This window comes from Cornus florida, unplaced genomic scaffold (assembly GCF_030987335.1).
Source record: "Cornus florida cultivar Cherokee Brave unplaced genomic scaffold, ASM3098733v1 CherokeeBrave_3.0.0_Hap2_Chr07, whole genome shotgun sequence".
Classification (NCBI taxonomy): domain Eukaryota; kingdom Viridiplantae; phylum Streptophyta; class Magnoliopsida; order Cornales; family Cornaceae; genus Cornus; species Cornus florida.
Genome location: NW_026775577.1, coordinates 81,759,451 through 81,787,096, shown reverse-complemented (window position 1 = coordinate 81,787,096; position 27,646 = coordinate 81,759,451). Strand labels below are relative to the sequence as shown.

Below are 27,646 nucleotides of genomic sequence, written 5' to 3'. Positions count from 1 at the left end.
ATTAATAGAATTCCGTTGTGATCGTTTTTCTCCAGTTTCACAGTTTCTGGACCTAGTTGCCGCCGAACTTGTTCATATGTAGATTGTTTTTTATTTGTGTAATTATATAATTATATTGCCATGTTATAAGTAGAATGTTTAATGTGCCTATATGCATGAGTGAATGTATTCTACGTGTTTAACCTGGTGGTTAGGATACCATGAGATATTCTATGTAATGCGTAAAACTTTAGTTGTTTTATGTTTATCTTGTATCTTGTTTTAACCTTGTGCATTGTTCATGCGTGGTTGGGTGAGATCAATGCTAAGGCATTGCCTCTTGGGGTCTATAGTGTTCTTAGACGCATCCTTGTCTTCTTGGGCTTCTTCCTTGAATAGGAAGGATCCATTTTATAAGGTCTCCACGACGGAAAACTTCTTATCTATTTTGTTTGTTTGAGAGTTTTGAGACTTTAGCTTCATGTCTGATTTGAGTGAGGCTCATGTGAATGTAGAGTTGTAGTCTTTGTTTGGAAGGATTAGACGAGGGCCGCGGAGACACCGTTTCATCTCATTTTCTTTTGTTGCTTTATGACGTAGTCATAAGGTGTTAGAGATGTTGGTATCATCTTTTAGGGCTTCGTGATGATCTTGATGTGGTGACATAATTTAGGGTTTCATTTCTAGTGTCGTGGGACAATGAGTCAGGATTAACATGAATTTTTCTTTAGGAATGAGTGGTTTATTTTTGTGTGCCTCAACGACAAGGTTTTTATAATGGTTAAAGGACTGATAGGTGTGTTGATCTAGAATCCTTCTTGAGTTGCTTTGGACAGCTCTTACGAGCCATGAATTAGGCTGTGAGTAGTTTTGTGTAATTAATTGCATTGGTTTTTCCTTGTTATTGGAGACTTAGGGTTGTGTGTTGGGATTCCGGTAGAATCCTATTGAGCTGCTATCAGACTCATTGACATTTTGAGGTATGTCCCTATTGTAGACGTCTTATGATGGTTAGTGTTGGAACTATCCATTACATTATCATTTTGTTATTCAGTATCCATTTTTGGAGATGATTCCTTTCCTAGCAATGAGAGATTGGACTCATCCGAATTTGGGGGTATGTTTTCCTTTTCCTTGTGCGATGGTTCCTTTAAGAGGCATTCCATTTTATTAGTGATTTCATGGAATTGCTAATTGTATAGTCACCCTTACATGTTTATATGTCTTATCGTTTTTTAGCATTCCTTATAAACATGTTTAGAGTATGTGGCTATGTGCTGGTTCGTGTGGTGATATATATGATTCATTTTTCATATGCTATATTTATTTAACATGATAGTATCATTAGTGGTGTATGGCGTGTCATTCCTTTTTGATCCCTATGTGATAAGTAGATTATTCGATTGCCTTATGTAGACTATATGATGTGATTGTAAGGTGTCATATGGTTTATATGATTTGATATTATGAGTATGTGCTATGTGAGTGTCGAGTGCATTCATAGGTACATTGTGTTGCATTGGAGTTGCATACATAGTGTACATTGGTTTTGAGATTATGACTTGGTCACTATATATATGTTTGTCTTATGACTGGGGATATGGTCCTAATCTAGCTTTTTTTATGCTTGCATTTTGTTTCAACATTTCATTCACGAGTTTTATCTTTACATGGTGTTCATGTTATATTAATTGTTCTTGCATGATGCATGAGTAGATGGCGGTGTGTCCACATTTATCTTTTTATCAGATGGTATTCACATTCCTTACTTATGTACTTAGAGATGCCATGTTGTTGTTATACTTTAGTAATGTGATTTTGTGCCTACGTAGAGACATGTTGCATGTATCATTGATTTTATTTGTATGAGCAGATTTATTTTCTTGGTGGTTGCATTTCTTTATTACATGTATTGATTACTATGTTTAGCTTTGCAAGTATTTCATTTCACATGGAGTCCTTTTTGTTCATTTTGGGAGAACACGAGTTAGTGTCGTGTTCTCTTTATTCGCATGTAGTGTGTATATGGGCTTTTATAGTGTTTTGTCATGGAACTCCTCGTAGAGGAGTTATTATCTTTTGTTTTGTCATGGGCTGTCCACTTCCCTAAGGTGGGAAGAATGCTCCGTTTATCGTGCTTGTCTTATCGACACTCGTGGGAGAGTAAGATTTCCCCTTTTTTCTTGGCTTATGTTAAGGACCTTATAAAGAGTAAGTCTCTTCTCTGTATTGCATTGTGCATGGTTGTAGGTTAGTCAATCCACGAGGATCACTATTATTGTCTCGGGTTTTTGGTAAGGATTATCGTGACTTAGGAGGTGATAATGTTTTCTGATTTTTTAGAGTTTGATCCACTGGCTTGAGGGCACAGACTTATCAGGCTTTGGATTCGTGACTGGAGTTGTTGGTTTTTTGTGTATTGAGGATTTGAGGCCTAAGCGTGATGGTGTCTATGACATTATTGTCAGGGTTTCGGGATTGGTCGAGATGGTCTGGCCAGATATCCTTGGACCATACCCCGAATCTTACGGAATGCCTCGTTCCCATAATGCTTTTGGCAAAGTTTGTTTTGTGTTATTTATGTCATTTGTATTGAGTGGTTTTACGGGTAGATTTAGTGGGGGCATGTAATGAACTAGGGCTATATACTATTATGCTACCGTACGAAGTTGTGTGTTGAGGGCAGGTGCTTGTTTTCGTCGATTCTACCTTACTGACGTGTAAGTGTGGGCGGGCTCTAGACACTGTCATGCTACCATACATTTAAGTAAGTTGTGAGCCGGTTCTAGCCGTTATTCATTCTATCACATTGCTTTTTTTGAGGTACCTTTATTCAATATGTGGTTATCTTGAAGCTCTTTTGGTGATCGTAACTCCTTATCCTTTGTTTGATCTTGAGGCTTTAGGAGTTGTCCTTCAGTACTCGATGATCTGTTCCTAAGTGTGACCTTATGTTCGATGTTTGAGTTTTGACGTGTAGTATGGCCATATGGTCATCATTATTTTGAGAGTGTTTTATCATGAGCACATGGGGGCAAATGAAATTGGGATGGGGCCTGTTTTGGCAGATGTTGTTGTGTGTTATGTCATAAGCACGTAAGTGCAAGTGGCATTGGTTTGTGCATTTTCTTTCAGTTTAGGGTCACTGATGTGGCGTGTTGTGTGGGATGCTCAGAGATGTAGTCCGTAGTTCTCCTAGGTTAGCCTTTTATTTTGTTGAGGCCAAATTTCGGGGATGAAATCCCTCTAAGGTGGGAAGGTTGTATGACCTTGTCATTTTCTTCTTTCTTCCAATTTTCCAACATTCAATTTTATTTTAATTTTATTATCATTTATTTTATTTATTTATTTAATCGATTTATTTTTTTCTCGGGATACCATAGGAATTTGGAGATAGGTAGGATTATAAGTTCGGTTTTGTGCTTGGATTTGATTTCCGACTTCACGTGCATCCATCTCATTTTATTTCCATGAAATGTGTAGCTTTACTTTTGTAGAAAAGCTTGTTATTTGTTTACTTTTTTCGTAGGGGTATGGATGCGTAGTTTCTTCAGAAACATTTTCTTTTCCCAGGGTGTTTTTCGTAATTTAATCATTTTCAGATATTTGTCTTAGGGATCATTTTGTAATTTATTTTGTGAGATATTTTGGGAAGGGACCTTTTTGCAATTTTCTAAGAAGTGTGACAAGTGTCACACTCTCATTGGTCCACTTGTAGGCATTGTAGTGGTGACACTTGGAAGCCTTAGATGATGACATGTGAAGGGTGAGGATTCACCCACTTGGTGGCTCGGATTGGCGCACTTGTTAGTTTAGGATATGGACAAGTGTAAGGCTTAGGTTAAGCCTTTAGAGTAGGCTTAGGATGGTGATAAGTGTAGGCTTATGATGTGATCTTGTGAGGAGGCCTAGTTTTTTGAGAAGTGAAGGGCCAAGATTAGGTCTTGCATTTGTGTGTGAGAGAGTTAGTGTAGGAGTGTGTGTTTTTTACTATCAAAAGTTTTGTAAGTGGAGAAATTAGTGAAATTTCCTTTCTTCTTCAAGCTTTCACCTTGCATCCTTTGAAGGACGTTAGAAACCCTAGCTTGCATTTCTTGTTTTGGCCTTCTTCCTCGCACCATTTGGCTTGGTGATTGGAAGACAAGGCTTTCCCTTCATCCTTCTCTAGAACACTCTTACCCGATTTTTCATTTTACCTAGATTTGCCTCGGATTCTAGGGATTCTATTCTCTAGTGAGGTAGGGGGTGTTTTCATGTTTATAATCATAATGTCGTATATCCATAGAGACCTTATTTCTATTTTCATTTCTGCATTCCAAATTCATTTCTGGTCATCTTATGGGTTATCACAGGATGTACTGGCTTGAAAAACCAGGGCCGTCGTACTCAGGAAGCCATTTTGGTGTCTTAGAGGTGATGTACATCTCTAGAGGCCTTGTTAATTTCTTTCGCTTCCATAATTGGGATCCGATATTGGGTCAGTTTTGGGACACTCGCTGACGCACCAGGTTTTGAAAACTTGGGCCGTCACAAGTGGTATCAGAGCTCCTAGGTTCGAAAACCTTAGGACAACGGGTTTTGGGTGCAGATCATCCCTTTATTAACATGCTCTATGTGATTATTTGCTTCTTGATAACATGTTTGATATGATCACATGTTTATGTACTTATGTGCGTATGTATTTTGCCATGTGGGGTTATCTGTGCTTTCATTGGTGGGGTGCATTGGGTCGTGAGCACTTGATTTGATTAATGACTTAGTTGAATTTCTTGGTTCTCATGTGTCTTTGACTTGGATGGATTAGTAGGGTGTGAGAGAAGCATGCAGGCTTCTCAATTTTTTGGCTTTCATGCATTGTTAGGTGCATTTTGTAATAGGACATGCTAGTTGATACTTGTATGTGCTATGTGTGCTTACTATTTATCTAATATGATTTAATATAAAAGTATTAAGCATGACGTATGATGTATGCTAGCTGTTGAGCATGATTAAGCATTAAGTGTTTATGTCAACCTTGTGTTAGGTTCTGAACATACTAGTTACTACTTGCGCTATTGGTTTTGATTTCTTATCTACTTGCTAAATGACTGAGCATGTCATATGCAGATTGTTTTTTATTTGTGTAATTATATAATTATATTGCCATGTTATAAGTAGAATGTTTAATGTGCCTATATGCATGAGTGAATGTATTCTACGTGCTTAACCTGGCGGTTGTGACAACATGAGATTTTCTAGGTAATGCGTAAGACCTTAGTAGTTTTATGTTTATCTTGTATCTTGTTTTAACCTTGTGCATTGTTCATGCTTGGTTGGGTGAGATCAATGCTAAGGCATTGCCTCTTAGGGTCTATAGTGTTCTTAGACGCATCCTTGTCTTCATGGGCTTCTTCCTTGAATAGGAAGGATCCATTTTATAAGGTCTTCACGACAGGAAACTTCTTATCTGTTTTGTTTGTTTGAGAGTTTTAAGACTTTAGCTTGATGTCTAATTCGAGTGAGGCTCATGTGAATGTAGAGTTGTAGTCTTTGTATGGAAGGATTAGACGAGGGCCGCGGAGACACCGTTTCATCTTATTTTCTTTTGTTGCTTCATAACGTAGTCATGAGGTGTTAGAGATGTTGGAATCATCTTTTAGGGCTTCGTGGTGATCTTGATGTGGTGACATCATTTAGGGTTTCATTTCTAGTGTCGTGGGACAGTGAGTTAGGATTAACATGAATTTTTCTTTAGGAATGAGCGGTTTATTTTTGTGTGCCTCAACGACAAGGTTTTTATAATGGTTAAAAGACTGATAGGTGTGTTGATCTAGAATCCTTCTTGAGTTGCTTTGGACAGCTCTTACGAGCCATGAATTAGGGTGTGAGTAGTTTTGTGTAATTAATTGCATTGATTTTTCCTTGTTATTGGAGACTTAGGGTTGTGTGTTAGGATTCCGGTAGAATCTTATTGAGTTGCTATCAGACTCATTGACATTTTGAGGTATGTCCCTCTTGTAGACGTCTTGTGATTGTTAGTGTTAGAACTATCCATTGCATTGTCATTTTTTTATTCAGTATCCATTTTTGGAGATGATTCCTTTCCTAGCAATGAGAGATTGGACTCATCCGAGTTTGGGGGTATGTTTTCCTTTTCCTTGTGAGATGGTTCCTTTGAGAGGCATTCCATTTTATTAGTGATTTCATGGAATTGCTAATTGTATAGTCACCCTTACATGTTTATATGTCTTATCGTTTTTTAGCATTCCTTATAAACATATTTAGAGTATATGGCTATGTGCTAGTTCGTGTGGTGATATATATGATTCATTTTTCATATGCTATATTTATTTAACAAGATAGTATCATTAGTGGTGTATGGCGTGTCATTCCTTTTTGATCCCTATGTGATAAGTAGTTTATTCGATTGCCTTATGTAGACTATATGATGTGATTGTAAGGTGTCATATGGTTTATATGATTTGATATTATGAGTATGTGCTATGTGAGTGTCGAGCGCATTCATAGGTACATTGTGTTGTATTGGAGTTGCATACATAGTGTACATTGGTTTTGAGATTATGACTTGGTCACTATATATATGTTTGTCTTATGACTGGGGATATGGTCCTAATCTAGCTTTTTTTATGCTTGCATTTTGTTTCAGCATTTCATTCATGAGTTTTATCTTTACATGGTGTTCATGTTATATTAATTGTTCTTGCATGATGCATGAGTAGATGGAGGTGAGTCCACATTTATCTTTTTATCATATGGTATTCGCATTCCTTACTTATGTGCTTAAAGATGCCATGTTGTTGTTATACTTTGGTAATGTGATTTTGTGCCTACGTGGAGACATGTTGCATGTATCATTGATTTTATTTATATGAGCAGATTTATTTTCTTGGTGGTTGCATTTCGTTATTACATGTATTGATTACTATGTTTAGCTTTGTGAGTATTTCATTTCACATGGAGTCCTTTTGGTTCATTTGGGAGAACACGAGTTAGTGTCGTGTTCCCCTTATTCGCATGTAGTGTGTATATGGGCTTTTATAGTGTTTTGTCATGGAACTCCTCGTGGAGGAGTTATTATCTTTTGTTTTGTGATGGGCTATCCACTTCCCTAAGGTGGGAAGAATGCTCCGTTTATCGTGTTTGTCTTATCGACACTCGTAGGAGAGTAAGATTTCCCCTTTTTTCTTGGTTCATGTTAAGGACCTTATAAAGAGTGAGTCTCTTCTCTATATTGCATTGTGCATGGTTGTAGGTTAGTCGATCCACGAGGATCACTATTATTGTCTCAGGTCCTTGGTAAGGATTATCGTGACTTAGAAGGTGATAATGTTTTTTGATTTTTTAGAGTTCGATCCACTAGGTTGAGGGCACAGACTTGTCAGGCTTTGGATTCGTGACTGGAGTTGTTGGTTTTGCGTGTATTGAGGATTTGAGGCCTAAGCATGATGGTGTCTATGACATTATTGTCAAGGTTTTGGGATTGGTCGAGATGGTTTGGCCAGACGTCCTTGGACCATACCCCGAATCTTACGAAATGCCTCGTTCCCATAATGCTTTTGGCAATGTTTGTTTTGTGTTATTTATGTCATTTGTATCGAGTGGTTTCATGGGTAGATTTAGTGGGGGCATGTAATGAACGAGGGCTATATACTATTATGCTACCGTATGAAGTTATGTGTTGAGGGCAGGTGCTAGTTTTCGTCGATGCTACCTTATTGACGAGTAAGTGTGGGCGGGCTCTAGACACTGTCATGCTACAATACAATTAAGTAAGTTATGGGCCGGTTCTAGCCGCTATTCATTCTATCACGTTGCTTTTTTCGAGGTACCTTGATTCAATATGTGGTTATCTTGAAGCTCTTTTGGTGATCGTAACTCCCTGTCCTTTGTTTGATCTTGAGGCTTTAGGAGTTGTCCTTCAGTACTCGATGATCTATTCCTAAGTGTGACCTTATGTTCGATGTTTGAGTTTTGACGTGTAGTATGGCCATATGGTCATCATTATTATTAGAGTGTTTTATCATGAGCACATGGGGGCAAATGAAATTGGGATGGGGCCTTTTTTGGCAGATGTTGTGTGTTATGTCATAAGCATGTAAGTGCAAGTGGCATTGGTTTGTGCATTTTCTTTCAGTTTAGGGTCGCTGATGTGGTGTGTTGTATGGGATGCTCAGAGATGTAGTCCGTAGTTATCCTAGGTTAGCCTTCTATTTTGTTGAGGCCAAATTTCGGGGACGAAATCCCTCTAAGGTGGGAAGGTTGTATGACCTTGTCATTTTCTTCCTTCTTCCAATTTTCTAACATTTAATTTTGTTTTATTTTTATTATCGCTTTTTTTATTTATTTATTTAATCAATTTTTTTTTTTTTCGGGATACCATAGGGATTTGGAGATAGGTAGGATTATAAGTTCAGTTTTGTGCTTGGATTTGATTTCTGACTTCACGTGCATCCATCTCATTTGATTTCCATGAAATGTGTAGCTTTACTTTTGTAGAAAAGCTTGTGATTTGTTTACTTTTTCGTAGGGGTATGGATGCATAGTTTCTTCGGTAACATTTTCTTTTCCCAGGGTGTTTTTCGTAATTTAATCATTTTCAGATATTTGTCTTAGGGATCATTTTGTAATTTATTTTGTGTGATATTTTGGGAAGGGACCTTTTTGCAATTTTGAAAAAAGTGTGACAAGTGTCACACTCTCATTGGTCCACTTGTAGGCGTTGTAGTGGTGACACTTGGAAGCCTTAGATGATAACATGTGAAGGGTGAGGATTCACCCACTTGGTGGGCTAGGATTGGGGCACTTGTTAGTTTAGGATGTGGACAAGTGTAAGGCTTAGATTAAGCCTTTAGAGTAGGCTTAGGATGGTGATAAGTGTAGGCTTATGATGTGATCTTGTGAGGAGGCCTAGTTTTTTGAGAAGTGAAGGGCCAATATTAGGTCTTGCATTTGTGTGTGAGAGAGGTAGTGTAGGAGTGTGTGTTTTTTACTATCAAAAGTTTTGTAAGTGGAGAAATTAGTGAAATTTCCTTTCTTCTTCAAGCTTTCACCTTGCCTCCATTGAAGGACGTTAGAAACCCTAGCTTGCATTTCTTGTTTTGGCCTTCTTCGTCACACCATTTGGCTTGGTGATTGGAAGATAAAGCTTTCCCTTCATCCTTCTCTAGAACACTCTTACCCGATTTTTCATTTTACCTAGATTTGCCTCGGATTCTAGAGATTCTATTCTCTAGTGAGGTAGGGGGTGTTTTCATTTTTGAGATCATATTGGTCTCTAAATCATAGATTTGGGACTTGTTGTATATTCACATGAATGGGTTTTATTCATTGATAACATTATTGTTATGTGTAACGAATCGCACATTGAAGATTCGACATTTCGTATGGCATTGTAGCTTGAGGACTTAGGGCATATATTGTATGGTTTCCAAGATTTGTTTGTGCATGGTAAATGGTTAAGTGCATTGGTATAAGTGTATTTATATTGTTGCACAAAATGTTGATTTTGGAAACATGGGACATTGTTGTATTGACTAAAGTTAGAGTAAAACTCTAATGCGGGATGTATGAGTTCTCCCCACATGTGCGCTGTAATGACCCGGTCATTTTCCTTCCTTTTCTTTTTCGGTGATTTCTTTTTTCGTCTTTTTCCTAGTTTCGTCTTTTCCCGTTTATCGTTTTTCCTTCCTTAACCTCACTTTTCGTGCTCAGATTTGATTCCGACTTTGCATGCATCCATGATATTTGATTTCCAAGGTAATTGCATTTTTACTTTAGTAGAAAAGCATGCTAGTTGCTTACATTTTGGTAAAGGGCATGGATGCATACTTTTTTGTAAATATTCTTGGCTTTTGGGGTTTTGGTGTAATTATGTAAAATAATTATTTTTCATCTTAGGGACCATCTTGCAATTTAAATTGAATGATATTTTATAAAAGGACCTTTTTGCAATCTTTGGAAAGTGTGACAAGTGCCACACTCTTATGGAGCCACTTGTTGGCATTAGGTGGAGTCACTTGGAAGCATTATCTTATGACAAGTGTAGGCTTAAGATTAAGCCTAGGAAGGAGCCATGGATTGGTGACAAATGTAGGCACCAAATTAAGTCTTACATTGTGTGTGTGTGTGTGTGAGGTAGTTTAAGAACACCTAATGAGTGGAGAAATACTAGATCCTCCACCCACCTCATTCATTTCATCTCATCTTTATTCTCTTTGATCTCATCCAAACCTAGCCTCCATTGAAGGAAAAGCTTGGCTTAAAGCTTTGACTTCATTTTTGGCCTCTTTCCACTCACCTTTGACCATAAAGCTTGGAATACAAAAGCTTTGCCTCACCTTCCTCTTCATAACCCTAGAAGGAAAGCTTGAAATTCCTTTGTTTCCCTTGGATTCAAGAGGAACAATCCTCTTGTGAGGTAAGGGGTGTTTTAGTTTATTATCTAAGTGAATTAATTGTCTTTATAGTGATGTATAAGTTGTTTGCATGTCTTATACCAATTTGAGAAATTAATGATTAATTGTAGCTTGCATATAACTCATTTTAGACTTGATATATGGCATGGCCATGACTTAGTCCTTGTTATAGATTAATTTTGGATCATTTGAATAGCTCTTGAAATCTAGAGAGATTAATTAATTAGTTTAATTAATTTCTATTTTATGGTTCTAATGATTCAGTCATGTATTTTATGGATCTTTTGTGTTTTAATCATATTTCATGACTTGTTACTCAACTTATTGATTCTGGAAACTTGGGATATCATCAAGAACTTGACTTGGCTAGGACTTGGTTCTAATATAGGAGATAGAGAGCTCCCTATACTATAGTGCGCACTAGGGGAAGGTACCCATGGGTTAGTAGCCCTAAAGTGATCCCAAGAGTACGGTTTTAATTCGAGCGATATCCAAGTATCCACTTTGGTTTAATTTCGCACTTTAAATTCCAAGTTGATAACTTTGTAAGTTTGCATCTTATTGTGTTGAGTTGGAAGTTCCAAAATCTGTTAAACATTATGGATTGAATTATATTGAATTGCAAGTTGTATAAAGTTAGGCTTTTGCATGCTCATTCCCTACGAGTAAATTTGTTTACTCACCCCAAAGTTACCGGGTTATTTTTCAGGTAAAGAAGCATTATTGTGGGATGCACAACACTCTTAGGCTTGCTTGACTACTTGAAGAAATTTTGTTATATAGAACATGCACTTGTTTAGCATGTTTTACTTTTGGATGATATATTTTACATACCATGGATGTATGGTATTTTAGAAGCTAAGATGACTTCCTTAATTTGTAATGTGTATCTAAGAACACCTGAAGATGCCTATGTTGTATGTATAACATGAGGCTAAGGGCCATTAATTTTAAAGTTCACTAGTATGCTTTTAAACTTATTTCAGATCATTTGGAATGCATCTATAGCCTTAAGGTTGCCTTAAACTTGCATTCTATTTTGTCGTTCTGCTGAATTCTTGTTTTTGTTTTGTCGTTCGGCAAATTGTGCTTTCTGTTTTGTCATTTTGGACAAACGCTTGAACCTTTTGGAAGAACGACTGACCATATAGGTCAGAACGTCTGAACGCTTGAACCATTTGGAAGAACGCTTGAATTTTTTGGAAGAACGACTAACCATGTAGGTCAGAACGCTTGAACCTTTTGGAAGAATATCTGACCATGTAGGTCAGAACATCTGACCGCTTAAACCGTTTGGAAGAACACTTGAACCTTTTGGAAGAACGCTTGAACCTTTTAGAAGAACGCCTGACCATGTAGGTCAGAATGTCTGAACGCTTGAACCGTTTGGAAGAACGCTCGAACCTTTTGGAAGAACGCTTGACCATGTAGGTTAGAATGTCTGAACGCTTGAACCGTTTGGAAGAACGCTTGAACCTTTTGGAAGAACCCCTGACCATGTAGATCAGAACCTTTTTGGAAGAATGCCTAACCATGCAGGCCAGAACCTTTTGGAAGAACGCCTGACCATGTATGTCAAAACCTTTTGGAAGAATGTTAGAACCTTTTGGAAGAATGCTTGAACCTTTTGGAAGAACGCCTGACCATGTAGGTCAGAACCTTTTGGAAGAACACTAGAACCTTTTAGAAGAACGCCTAACCATGTAAGTCAGAACCTTTTGGAAGAACACTTGAATCTTTTGGAAGAACGTTTGAACGTTTTGGAGGAACGCTTGAACCTTTTGTCAGAACGCCTGACCATGTAGGTCAGAATGTCTGACCTTGGATGAGTGCCAAACGAATGCTTGGTGCTTTGGCATTGGGCAAGCACTCGTCCATACCTTAGATCCTTTCATTTATTTCGCTTTGATTACCTTTCGTTTCTGCATTTCAGATCCGTTTCGGGTCATCTTTTGGTCATCACTGACGCACCAAGTTTATAAAACTTGGGCCGTCACATGCGCACTAGGGTGATTCCCGACATGCTAGGAACCCAAAATAACTACTAATCGTTCAGTTTGATCCGACGTGATTTCCAAATATGTCCACATTTGGTTGATTTCGCGTTTTTGTTTCCAAGTTGATAACATTGAGAAGTTGTAACTTGTTGTGTTGAATTGGATATTCCAATGTTGTTCCATTTCATTACAATTATGGTTTATGTTAAAATATTCTAATGTTGCTTAAGAATGAACATATAGTCACACTTTGAATATAGACGTTAGGCAGCATGAATCACATAAATTGGTTTATATTGACTTACAAAACCGTTAAAACTTTAGGTTATACGCATGTTCATTTCCTACGAGTAACTTTGTTTACTCATCCTAGTTGTTGGGATATTTTTAGATAAGGAGACCTTATTTTGGGATGCACAACATCCCTAGGGTGGCTTGGTAGCTTTGGATTTTTTTTTTTTCTTTTTTTTTTTTTTTTTTTTGTAATTTCACATACATGCAAGTGTTGGCATGTTTTGCTTTCTTTTGAAATTGTAATATATAGCTTGGTTTGGATATGTCATTTTCAGTTTGGGATATGTAATGTGTACCTAAGTACACTTTTTGAGACTCCTTTTATATATATAACTTAAAGCTAAGGGCCAAACACCTTTTAGTTTACATTTATGCTATTTGGTTTCATGTTTTTCTTATAAAGGTAACTTTATGGATTTTGGAGGTTTGACATGTGATATTTTGAAATTGGCATGTATTGAGGCCTTGGGCCATTGTAGCGCGTGTAAAAACGCATATTACATTTGTGTGCACGTTCACTTTTGCACACAACATCTTATTTATATGAAATGCCCATTTTTGGTTCCATGCATATTAACATTTTTGCAAAATATGCACATAAGGGCATTTTGGGCACTTCACTTGAAAAATAAGAATTTCTTTTTGAATGGTCATTTAGAAAACTTGATTTTAGGGAGGGCTACTTCACAAACTCTTTTTGAAAAAGTTCACCTATGGTGTTAAAACTAGTTTTTTTTTTCCCGAAGTAAAACCAAAAACCCTCTTTTGAACTTTAGGACATGGTTACTATTCATCGACTTTGTTTTGAAAACCATGTCAACCGTTCCATAACTTCTGTAGGCCTTGTGGACACATTTTAACGCTGCATATTCAATTTAGGTGTTTTAAAAACCACCTGAACCCACATTTCCTGTAATGACCCAGATTTTTCGAATAAATTTTTTCCGTTGTCTTTTCACTTCTGAGTTTGGCTTCTTATTGATTAGTGTCATCTCGAGTGCTCTGGAGTGATTTCCGAGACTCTTTTATGTGAATTGACAACTTCCTTTGAGGACCGAGTCATTCCCACATTTTTCGTTTTTTGATACTATTCACTTTTTGTCTTTTCCCTATTCCGTCTTTTCCTCATTTGTCACTCTGTTTGTGTAACCACACTTTTTGTGTTTAGAGTTGGTTTCTGACTTCATGTATCTTCATTCTCAGTGGTTTCCATGAGATACGTATCTTTACTTCATGAGAAAGTACTCTGGTTGCTCTCGGTGTCCATAGGGGCATGGATGCAAAGTTCTTTAGGAACTTTTTCTTTTCTTGGGGTGTTTTTCATAAATATCTTTTGAAGATATTTTATTTTAGGGGTATCTAAGAAAATATCTTTTGGAAGATATTTTCATTCTAGGGCAGTTTCGCAGTTTTCATTTTTTGGAGAGGTCATTGTGCAATTAATGAAAGTTATTGCTTAATGCCTTGTTTTGAACCTGGATCCTCGAATGGGATTCATTTTCACATTTCGTCGAGTCATGGACTCTTAGAATTTCCTCCTGGACGATGTTTTCTAGTTTTAGGGTTTTTGGCCCCGGTTTGTGCCAAACTTGTTTTGGGCATAACTCTCTGCTCGGGACTCTGTTTTCGACGCCGTTCCTTCTGCTGTTCATATTTTCTCATTTGGAATCTTTTTTGTTCATGGAGTTTTGCCATTTGAGCGCGTTTGGGCGAATTCCACTTTTCTGGACTCGGTGGGGCCCGTTCGGGGCACTTTTTGAGTTTTTCTATAAATAGGAGGTCTTAGAAAGAAAAATCAAAATTTTCTCTCTCTCTCCTCTCTCATGGCCGGTCCAAGCTCCGTACATGGCTGCCATAGTCTCTCTCCTCTTTTGGACTTCTTCCCTTCATTAAAAAGTGGTGATGCCTTTGTGTTTATTGTTCCCCTCGGCGAGGCCTTCGATTCCAACCGATTGGAATCTTGTTTTGGCCGTTTCTTAAGTTCGGGTTTGAAGTCAAGTTGTGTTTTGATGGGGCTTCCTTGGGATTCATGTTCGTGGTGTTGTCCCCGACAAAACCTAGGAGTTTCGTCGGATTCGAAGCCGATTTATTTTGGTGGGGATTTGAGATTTCATCTCAAATGGAGGTAGGGGGTGTCTTAGGATTACATTTGTGTTGTATTGATGATTATATGAGCTTATACAACTTGTATGCATGCTTTAGTTCAAGATCTAGAAATTAATTTAATTAATTTCTTTGTTTAAGGTTTAATTTCCATGATGATATGTAAATTGGAATTAGATTGTGACATGCTAGAAAATTTGGCTTTGGTATGGTTATTGACATATTTTAAATTTGGATCATTTGATTAAGAATTACAAATTTTATTTAATATTTATCTTTGGTGAAAGTTTAATTCACATGGTCATAACAAGCATGAAATCAAGTTGTAATGTGATATTTAGATAGGCCTTGGCATGTTCTCTAACATATCTTAAATTGAGAGCATTTGGAATTGTTTAAAAATCTAGAGAAAATTAATTAATTAGCTTAATTAATTTTGTTTTAAGTGTTTTAATCACTTAATTGGTCATTTGGAGTTATATATGTGATGACCATGACACGTCCTTCAACATATATTAATTTGGGGTTATTTGGAATTAATTTAGAATCTAGAGAATTTAATTATTTTTGCTTAATTAAATTCTATATATTTGCTCCATGGATTTTATTACGTTTTGGAAGTTTCTATGTTTAAATCATGGACTTGGACTTGTTGTATGTTCACTTGGTTATATTTTGGGCATTGGATAACATAGTTGTTCTATTAATATTCATGAGAATGTGTTTTCCTTAATGAATATGTTGTTGCCTTATGTAAGAAATTGCACTCTTTGTATTAGACATTTTTCATGCCATAGTAGTTGTGGACTTTGTGCATGTATTGTATATGTTTCCAAATTTGGTTATGCTTGGTAGATAGTTGATATCTTGTATATACATGTTGATATATACGTTGTTGCACAACTTGTTGATTTTGAAAACTTGGGGATGTCGTTGTTTGGCTACGGCTAGGACTTGGTTCTAGTACGGGGGATTGTCCCTCTATATAGTCTAGTGTGCACATAGGGAGGTTACCCGTGGGCTAGTAACCCTAAAGTAACTATGGTGTCGGTCTGATCCGGTGTGACGTCCAAGTATCCACTTTAGTTGATTTCGTATTTCGTTTCAAGTTGATAACTATATGATGTTATAACTTATTATTTTTTATTTGATTCTCCCTATTTTGTTGCAGAATGTTAACTTTGTGAAATCGTGCTTTATGTATTGTATTGGAAGTTCCAATGTTGGTTAAAGTGTATTGATATCATGTTCGTGTTTTGATGTTCAAATATGGCTTAGGAATGATCCTATAATTTCATTTAGAACATAGACGTTAGGTGGCATGACCCATTTTGGTAATTCTTGTGTTTTAGATTTCGAGTTCATAACTTTGAAAATCTATGTCTTGTTGCTTTGTATAACATGCTTCCATGTTACTTGAATTGTATAAATGATGTGTTTGATGCTAGAAATGATCTTAGGTAGCTTAGGATGCTCCCCGAGTCACACATTAATGTAGATGTTAGGTGGCATGACCCCTTTAACATGTTTCACCATAAGGTGAAAATTTGTAAAACGCTAGGTCGATGCATGCTCACTTCTTATGAGTAGCTTTATGTTACTCACTCACGTAGTGGGTAGTGGGACATTTTTCAGGTATGAAGACTTGGTTCGTGGTGCTCATTGCTCCTTAGATGGCTTATAGTTTTTAAGTTTCCATTTTATGCAAGTGTTAGTATAAAATGCCTCTTTGTAACCTTATGTATCAAAATATGTATTATTTGATTCCATATATATAGTGTGTACATGAGTACACTCTTTACAATGTATTTGACATGTATGAGATGAGGCTGGAGGCCAATGACATGTAATTTGTATCCTATGTAATTTCTAACTTCATGGAATATTATGAAAATATTGAAAAATGTTGAGTTATTGCTTCACCATGTTTGCATTGGGTGTGGGAATTCTATTTTGATTCTTCCCTAGGTTCTTGTTAATCTTGTATGAAATGTGGCCAAGGGCCAAACGGTATTTTGGAACCATTTCACAATTTTGAATTCCGAGTTTTCGTTCCAAGCTCCATTTTTTGCCTTTTTGCCCGTTGGGGGGTCGGATTTTGCATCGGCTATATTTTTAAGCCATGGACCATTGTAACACGTCTAAATAGTTAAGTTACGTTCGCGTGCATAGTCGTTTCCGGGCAAAACCTCATCGTTTGTGTTTTGAGCCTCCAACGGACTCATTTTACACTTTTGTTGCATAATTTGACCTAAGGGTATTTTGGGAATTTTTTTTGGGAAATAAATTCCGTTCTTCACATGGTTAAGTAGAAAACATGATTTTAGGGGGGGGTTTCTTCTTTGTGTTTTTCCAGAAAATGTCGTCTTGGCATCGGAAATCGATCCCGAAGTTCAGCTTCTGTTTTTCAATTTAGCAGCTTTTTGGACCCTCTGGACCAGTTTTCTTGGGAGGGCATTTTGGGTATTTTATAGTGTGTATTTTTCGATTTGCCATGCTTTCTATGTAGAAAACTCGATTTTGAGGGGGGTTTTTCCTTTGTGTTTTTCCAGAAAATGTCATCTAAGGCGTCAAATTTCCATTTTTTCCGGAAAAACCCCTGCTGCCAGGTTTTTGGGCTGCCCATTCTGCCTCCTTCACATGTAAACGCTTAGATAGGGCCTCGTAACCGGTTACATGTGCATGGGCAGTGTTTTGGTCAAATTTTTGGTCTCCTAACTGGTTAGGAAGGCTTGGTAACTGGTTAGATGTTCTTGGGTTGGCACTTTTTGATCGTTTTGCCCCTTCTTCTTCCATTAGCCATATCTTCTTCCATTAGCCATATCTTCTTCATCCGGACTCCAAATCAAGTGATTTTTGAGTCTAAGTTCATTAATTTTTCATTTTCTTTCCAATGGTATGCTCGGTGGCACCCACTTTTAGGTTGGAAATGATATTTTTGCCCTTAGGTTCATTCTCGTTCGTTTTTGAAACGTTGCTTTCACATTTGATTCCTTTGGGTTCCGTGACATCGTTGAAGGTCACATTGCCGTCTTAGAGTTATGTTGTATCTCTAGAGACCATTGTTTGTCTTTTGCTTCCATATTTTGGATCCGTTATCAGGTCATCTTTCAGTTCATCACTGAAGCACCAGGTTGAAAAACTTGGGCCGTCACATTTCCATCACTTGGGCAGCAGCTCTGCCATTCGCCCGCTTCTTGTGTTGGCCTCTTGGCAGCCTTCTTTTGAAATCTTGTTTCGACCATAACTCTTTCGCTCGAACTCCAAATCAAGTGATTCTTGAGTCTAACCTTGTTTATTTTTCGTTGTCTATCCAGTGGTATGCACGGCTACATCCAATTTTGTTTGAAATCCGCATTTGTTTTTGTTGAGTTTTGGGACTCCTCAGGAAGCCATTTTGGTGTCTTAGAGGTGATGTACATCTCTATAGACCATGTTACTTTCTTTCACTTCCGCAATTGGGATCCAATATCGGGTCAGTTTTGGGTAACTCGCTGATGCACCGGGTTTTGAAAACTTAGGCCGTCAAAAGTGGTATCACAGCTCCGAGGTTCAAAAACCTTAGGACGACCGGTTTTGGGTGCATATCATGCTTTTGTTGACATGCTCTACGTGGTTACATGCTTCTTGATAACATGTTTGAATTGATCACATGTTTACATGCTTATGTGCGTATGTGTTTTGCCATACGAGGTTATCTGTGCATTCATTGGTGGGGTGCATTGGGTCGTGAGCACTTGAATTTGATTAATGACTTAGTCGAATTTCTTGGTACTCATTTGTCATTGACTAGACAGATTAGTTGGGTGTGACAAAGGCATGCAGGCTTCAATTTTTGGCTTTCATCCATTATTAGGTGCATTTTGTAATACGACATGCTAGTTGATACCTGTATGTGCAATGTGTGCTTACTATTTGTCTAGTATAATTTGATATTAAAGTATTAAGCTTGACGTATGATGTATGCTAGCTGTTGAACGTGATTAAGCGTTAAGTGTTTATGTTAACCTTGTGTGAGGTTATGAACATACTAGTTAGTATTTGCGTTGTTGGTTTTGATTTTTTATCTACTTGCTGCTAAACGATTGAGCATGTCGTATGTAAATTGTTTTTTACTTGTGTAAGTATATAACCTTGCTTAACTCTTTCGCCCGGATTTTGAATCAAGTGATTCTTAAGTCTAACCTTGTTTATTTTTTTATTGTCTATCCAGTGGTATGCACGGTTGCATCCAATTTTGTTCAAAAAGACCATTTTACCCTTGGGGTTCACCTTGTCCTATTTTAAAACCCTAGCTTCCACGTTTGTTTCCATTTAGTTTTGGGACTCCTCGGGAAGCGATTTTGATGTCTTAGAGGTGATGTACATCTCTAGAGACCTTGTTACTTTCTTTCGCTTCTGCAATTAGGATCCGATAATAGGTCAGTTTTGGGTCACTCGCAGACGCACAAGGTTTTGAAAACTTGGGCCATCACATAAATTCATAAATTTGAAACTCATTTCATACTAGCTTGAATTGATTTCATTTATTGATAATGTTGTAGTGACTTGAAATGATATTCATTGAGAACTTGACATTTCCAGTGCCATTGTAATTGAGGACTTAGGTCATGAATCGTATGTATTCATGTTTAGTTATGCATGTTAAGTGGTTAAGTGCATTGTATACTTAGTATATGTTGCTTATAATTTGCTGATTTTGGAAACTTGGGACATCGTTGTCTTGACTATGGTTAGAGTACGGCTCTAATGTGGGAGATATGAGTTCTCCCCACACGTGCGCACTAGGGTAGTTCCCAGCGGGCTACTAACCCAAAATAACTATTATGCATTTGGATTTGATCCGGCTTGATGTCCAAGTACATCCACATTGTTTGATTTCACATTTCTTTTCAAGTTGATAACATCAAATCATTGTAACTTGCCATTTTGTATTAGTTATTCCAATGTTATCTAAATTAAGTCGTTATAACTTATTATTTTGTGTTAGCTATTCCAATGTTGTTTAATTGCTTCACTTATTGTGGTTTATGTTTAAAATATTCTAAGGTAACTTAGGATGATCCCTTAGTACCACTTAGAACATAGACATTGGGTGGCATATACCAAATGTAACCGTTTATATTACGTTGCAAAGAACCATTGAAACTAAAGGGTATATGTATGTGTTTCTTCCTACGAGTAATGCAAGTTACTCACCTTAGTTGTTTGGGTTTTTTTTAGGTAAGGAGACTTTACTCTAGGATGCACAACATCCTTAGCTTGACTTGGTTACTTTTGGATATCTTTTGTGTATAATTATCATGCAAGTCATGTTTTTGCCTTCTTTTGTTGTTATAAAGTATAACTTGTTAGGAGCATGGCTTGTTTCTTTTTAGGTATGTAATGTAAGCTTGGATGGCATATTTTGATTATACTTCAACATTTATATAATGAGGCCAAGGGCCAATCTCTTTTGGTTGAATGGAATGTATGACAGATTTCATTATGTTTTAACTTCTACGACATTGCATTTCTTGAGTGCATTTTGGGAATTCCATGTTGAATTTTATTTTGATTTTTGTTTATGGTTGATTAGAGACTCAATTTAAGGGAGGGTTGTTTCACAAAGTTTTTACAAATGAAATCGATTTTGCTTTGGAAAACTGTTATTTCCAAAAATTACACGATCACAACTAGGCCAATGGCAATCGATCCTGACATCTGTAATCGATCGCAGATTGTCACAATGGATCATAGAGCACCTTTTTCATCCTTCGTAGATTCGGTGATCGATCGCCGGATTCGGCGATCGATCGCACTAGGCACATTCCCTTTTAAAATTTTAAAATTGTACACTGGCCATCATTCATGGATTTGGCAATCGACTGCCAAATTTTACGATCGATCGCACTGGCCACAGTCTTTTGTTAAGTTTTTTGTAAAACTTTGAGGTTTCATATCTTCTTCATCCGGACACCAAATCAGATGATTCTTAAGTCTAACTTTATTAATTTTTTGTTGCCTATCCATTGGTATACATGGTTGCATCTGGTTTTATTTTAAAAGACCATTTTACCCTTTGTGGTTCACTTTATCCATTTTAAACACTTTTGTTTCTGCATTTGGGATACGTTAAAGGGTCAGTTTTAGGTCAGTTTTGGGTTACTCGTTGATGCACCGAGTTTTGAAAACTTGGGCCATCACAAATATATATATGATTGTCTTATGAGGAGGGACTTGGTCCCCTATTGGTATTTTGTTTCAGTGTTTCATTGATGGGTTTCATCATGACATAGGTTCATGAAATTATTACATGGTTGTTACCAGCAAGTATGTGACTCAGAAATAACTATATTACATGGGTTATTGTTACTTGTGGGAATGTTACTCAAAAATAACTATATTGCATGGGTTGTTGCTTGCGAGCATGTGACTCGAAAATAACTATACTTTCATGTTGTTCATACCATATTGTCATTCATGCACTGATACATGGGGTTTTGTGACCTTGGTTATTGGGATTGTGATGTGTGAATTACGTGGTAGACTTGTATTTTTGAGGATTTGGTTGTCCATGATATGGATTTTGATCCAGCATTGTGGCTTTTCTTGTGTAGCCTTGCGGTACACACAATTGAGGATAGTATGATTTTAGGTGTGATTCTTTTGTGATGGAGTCTTATATTGTAACCATTGATGACTTTCTTAGAGATTAGGCTTTTAGCTATTTGGGAGACTTGTTTGACGTTTGTATTTTTTTTTGGATTTGCTAGGGGTTGGTTGTATTGGGGATAGTTGACCATTTTGTGATGATGATGTCTCATTTTGTTTCTTTTGTGGGGAGATTTTGTTTAAAGGATAAATTCGAGATATAATATTAATGTCTTGTGGTGAGGATCGTTGTGACTTGGGAGACTTTAAAGTTCTGTAATTTTGTGGAGTCGATCCATTAAGGCTTGAGAGCATAGACTTGTCGGGATTTGAATTTATGATTGGGAGTCATTTGATAGTGGTGTTTCGAAGAGTCCTTGATTTGATTAAAATGACTTGATTTAAAGGTTTTGTGAATTATGAGTTGTTAGTTTTCTTTGTATTAAGGATTGAGGCCTTAAGCGTGACAATGCCTATGACATTGTTGTTAAATTTTTGGGATTGGCCAAGATGGTCCGGCCGAATGTATTTGGACAATATCCTAACTCTCACAGAATACCTGGTTATCGCAATGCTTTTGGTAATGATTATTTACGACATTGATGTCATTTGTATCGAGAGATTTCATTGTTAGATTAGGTGGGGGTATGTCATGAACTAGTGCTATTTATTGTCAATGCTATCGTACCAAGTTATATGCCGTAGGCAGGTGCTAGTTGTCTGCAATGCTACCTTACTGACTAATATGTGTGGGCGAGTACCAATCACTGTCAATGCTACCATGCATTTGAGTACGTTGTGGATGAGTTTTAGTCACTAGTCATGCTACCATGTTATCATTAGCTAGGTGTTTTGATTCGATGTGTTGGTTCTTAGAGTTCTTTTAGTGATTATCCTTAAGGAGTGTTTTGATCCCTTTTTGGTGATGCTTCCCTTTGATGTTAGTTGTGTCAACACCTTAGTTTGGTTCTCCTTGGGACGTGCCTTGATTTTGGGGATGAAATCCCTTTAAGGTGTGTAGGTTGTGAAGACTATCCCTTTTTCATTTTTCAGTATTTTCTTTTTCCGTTTATTATTTTTGGGAATGGATCTAGTCAGATCGGATCAAGTCAAGTGCTTGGGAATAGTTCCCAACACTTCTTTTATTTTAGACTTATGATTTGTGTTGTATTTGTTTATACTTTACCTTTTGGTGCTTAGGGGTATTGTTGCGATTTCTTTTGGTTGACATTTCCAATTTTGGGGGTCTTTGTGCAAATATCTTTTGGAGATATTTTTATTTTGGGATTTTAGTGCAATCATATTTTGGAGATTTTTTTTTTTGGATTTTAGTACGCTTATCTTTTGGAGATATTTTTATTCTGGGGAAATAGTGCGATTAGGTTTTAAGATATTTTTAGTGGGGGGACCTTTGTGCAATTAAAGAGAGTTATGGCAAAGTGTGTTATTTTTGGGCAAGATACTTGTACGGGATTCCTTTTAGCATTTCGTCGAGCCATGGGATCTAAGAAATACATTTTGGACCTTTTCCCCTGTTTTAGGGTTTTTGACCCCAGGAATTACCGTGTGGATCCGGGACGGTTTTTTCTACTCGGGACTTATTTTTCGAAGTCATTTCTTTTGTTATTCATTATTTTTTATATCGGTGCTTTTACATTTACGGTTTTATTCCATTTAAGCTCGTTTCGATGACTTTCACTTTTTAGGATCCCGTAAGGCCCACTCGGGCAATATTTTTGGAAAGTATAAAAGAGAGAGGAGAAAGAGAGAAATCAGATTTCTCTCCCTCTTTGCAGATTTTTTCTTTCTTTTTAGATGTTGTCCTTCTCTCCTCCATTTGATCTTCTTCCACTTTGATTTGGCCTTTGCCGTAGGACGGTTTCGTGATGGCCTTGGTACGGCCTTGCTTTTCATCTAATTAGATTTTCGTTTTTCCCATTTTTGAGTTTTGGGTTTGAGCTCGGGTTTGATTCTAAACTTTGTTAAGTGTTAAGATATGCACATTTCAGTCCCTAAGCTTGGGTATAATAGAACCTTTATCTATCTTTATTTTCCTGTTTTAGTCATAATTTGTTTTATTGTCAATTTCAGGTTAGTAAGGCTTAAACATGCTAAATCCAGTACATTAAAGTCTTTTTGGAGTCAATCAAACTGCAACGAAGAAAGAAAACACCAAAAATCCAAAAGCAGAATTAGGATCGATTGTAAAAACAATCGTGAAAATAGGATCGATCGTTAATAAAGTATGATCGATCTTAAAAATAGGATCGGTTGTGGTAAAAATAGGATCGATAGTGGGAAAAATAGGATCGGTCGTGGAAAAAATAGGATCATAAATAACGACAGTTCTTTATTAAGTCATATCTAAAGTTCTATTCGACCCAACTCCAGCTATGCACAAAATGTAAGATCCTTGGGCTGAGTTCTGACCATCTTAGAGCCAAAAATCGAGCATATATGGAGGATTAAGCCTCATTTGGATGACGATGTGGATTGGAGTTGATGAGAGGCCAAGCTTTGAAGACTTTCACTCTCTAAAAACCCTATTTCAATCATTGAAGATCTTGGGTTTTGCTTGGAGATGGAGACTATAGTATTGATGTTCATCTTCATCATCTTCGTTGTCACGCCCCGAATTTTTCTAAATAAAATCCTCGATTTATTCAAATCAAAATACTTCAATTTACACTCCCAGGATCTCCAAATAAATAAAATATCATTTTATTGATACAGAATCAATTTCCTCAAATAATTAATACAACATCTCTAAAATAAATAATTTAATCCTCAGCACCAACTCTTCTACTTCCACTTAAGCCCGCTACTATGAATCCAAGTTCATCCTCGGTACCTGAAACTGTAGGGAGGTGAGACAGTAGGAAAAACCATAACAAGGATTTCAAAGAGTTTCATGATAAATTTTCTTCACAAAAATATATATATATATATGCTTTTAAACAAAATACATATATGCAATTTTAGCAAAATAACAATCAACAAAATATTTGAAATAAAATCATCCAAGCCACTCAAGGTATGATGATCCCTACTCTGTAAAATAAAAATTCATCTGAGCACCAACATCCAAACTCTCCGCCCTCGCTGAAATCTTGTATCCCTCTGTCTGTGCACTCTAATTTTCTTTTCTCAATTTATTTCTTCTGCCTTGTTATACTTACCAAGAACAAGCACCCAATATATAAGCCAAGTCCACTAACACTCTAATCAGCCAAAAAATATCAAATATCAAATATCTAGATACAATGTCTCTCAATAAACAACAATGCCCAGCCATATGAATTTCAAAGTCAAAAAGTTTGCTAAAAAGCATCCAAGTTGGACCTGCCATCACACCAATTTTCTTACTTAACCTAATCTTCATCTTTTCCTTTCGTATCACCTTCCCTCCATCTGATCATAACAACCCATGTGCAGAAAAGAAAAAAAAACAAAACACATCAAATGAGAATATGGCAAAAGTCACATTAGTGGGACCTGTACCAAGCCATCATCACCATTACAAATTTCATTCATCTCACCCATTTTTTTCCCTCTATTTCGGCTGATGCTCCAATCTCCTCCATCAATTGCTATATATATATATATATATATATATATATATATATATATAATTTAACCCATTAATCCTCTTAAGTGGGACACGCCCACTGTCACAATACCAAATCCTTTTTTTTTTTTTCCCCCTTCAAAATCTCGGCTACTGCTCACCTTTTTCCCATTATCAAACCAAAATATAAGTGTATCATTTATACATACAAATGTACAATAACCTCCACCACTTGTCATCGAATCAAAACCCACTTTATTTCGTTCCCAAATCTCGGTTGCTGGCAGCATCTCCAATGCACAATATATATATATAAATCATATACATGCAGCAATTAATCAAAACCCACAAAAGTTCTCAATTGGGTAAATCACTACATCTCCAAATTAAAATTTAAATAGTCAAATCTTAACAACTAAAAAATCATGGAATAAATTAAATTTCAGCTCTTAAAAATTCGGGTTGTTGTATTCTCCACCACTTAAAAAGAATTTCATCCTGAAATTCAGATCCAACCATTTTCGCATACCCGAAAACCTCAAAAGTGGTAAAACAAAATCCAAAAATCCTTACCCCAGGCGATGCGAGATACCGTGACATGAAAAACGTTGTAGTAGCTGACAGTGCTAATTACCCGCCCACACACTCCGTAACCGTTGTGATAGCTAATCAATGACTTCACCCGCCCACAAAAAAAAAGGCCAATAATAAAATCAGGCAATACAACATGTCAAATAACAATTATTGACCATCCCAGTAGCTGTCAGTGAACGACACCTGTAATACCCCTAATTTTAAAAGGATAGTCCCGGTATTTATTTATTTGTTTTAATTATATTTTTAATTATTTAATTGATTATTTGACTAATTGTTTATGTGTTTAATTGAATTAGGTATTACTTGATTATTTGATTATGTGTCTATGTATTATTTGTATTTGTCTATGTGTTAATTGTTTAATTAGATTACGTACTTAAATGGTATTTTGATTAATTGTAAATTAAATGTTTTCTTTTCTTTTATTATTTTATTTTATTTTTCTTTTATGGTTATGGTTAGTAGTAATGGGCCAACTAATTGGGTCCTATGGACTACTTGGATAGGAGGTTGGATGTGTATGCATTATTGCCCATGGATAGTTGTGCATGTATATATATAGATATATATTATATACATATATATAAAAGGGAAAGTAATATATTAATTACTTTTATGGTAACTTAGGTAATAATATTTAATCTGATGTATATGTTTTATATTTAAATAATAAAAATATACATAGATTTGATACGTGTTATGTTTTAAGTTACTTTATAATATTATAGTAACTGAAGGATTATTGGATAATCCATTAGTAAATAATGAAATGTGTATAATTTATTTATTTAATAAAGATATATATAAATTATATACGTAACATATTTTACTTATCTTTTTAATATATATGAAAGGGAAAGTAATTTATTAATTACTTTTATGGTAACTTGGGTAGTAATATTTAATCTGAAGTATATGTTTTATATTTAAATAATAAAAATATATATAAATTTGATACGTATTATGTTTTAAATTACTTTATAATATTATGGTAACTTAAGTATTATTGGATAATCCATTAACAAATAATGGGATGTGTATAATTTATTTATTTAATAAAAATATACATAAATTATATACGTAACATATTTTTCTTACCTTTTTAATATATATAAAAGGGAAAGTAATTTATTAATTACTTTTATGGTAACCTGGGTAGTAATATTTTATCTGATGTATATGTTTTATATTTAAATAATAAAAATATACATAGATTTGATACGTATTATATTTAAAGTTACTTTATAATATTATGGTAACTTAAGTATTATTGGATAATCCATTAATAAATAATGGAATGTTTATAATTTATTTATTTAATAAACATATACATAAATTATATACGTAACATATTTTGCTTATTTTTTTAATATTTTTATTTTCATTTTTTTTTAGTTGACTTGGATTGGGAAAAGGGTTAGGGTTATTTTATTTAGCCTATAAATATATAGCTATAGGTTGTAAAAGGGGGTTAGAAATATTCACGTGATATATACTGGAAAGATAGTGTTAGAGAGGGAAGGAGGAAAAGGAAGGAATGAGGAGAAAAATCCTATAAAGAGAAGATTAAGGAAGAAAAAGTTTAACTTTCGATCCGAAAGTTTAAGGCAAGTTCTTCTTCTATCTCTTTCCCTTTGATTCGTGTTTCTGTACATGCCTAGGAAATTCCAGAATTTATTAAACATATAAAATTAAATAATTATGCATGTTTAATTGGGTTAGAACATAGGTTTAATGAAATTGGTTCATATCTGTTCTTGTGTTATGAATTGATAAAATGTATGATTTTGATTTGATTTCTTATGTGAATTTTTACATGTTTAAATTATGTATTTTTCATATCTATGGAATGATGGAACGTAGAAACATGCTTAGGATTCCCGAACATTAAATAGGGACTGGGTTTGGGTTTTAATAAATTTAAATAGACTCAATCATAATGATACTTGCTATTTGAATGTTTTAAACAAACGAATGGATTTAATCTTTTAAAATATTTTAGCAATTGAGATTAAATGTATAGGATGAATTGGATATAGAGAATCCTTATTTAACGGTAT

The 27,646-nt window shown here is 35.8% G+C and overlaps 1 long non-coding RNA gene across 1 annotated transcript; it reads right to left on the bottom strand.

Moving 5' to 3' along the window:
* Positions 1–24,057: 24,057 nt before the first annotated feature.
* LOC132267697 (uncharacterized) lies at positions 24,058–24,602 on the bottom strand. The gene is made up of 2 exons (XR_009469056.1): positions 24,472–24,602; positions 24,058–24,278 (listed from the first exon to the last, which is right to left on the bottom strand). It is a non-coding gene; the product is annotated as an uncharacterized LOC132267697 (long non-coding RNA).
* Positions 24,603–27,646: the final 3,044 nt, after the last annotated feature.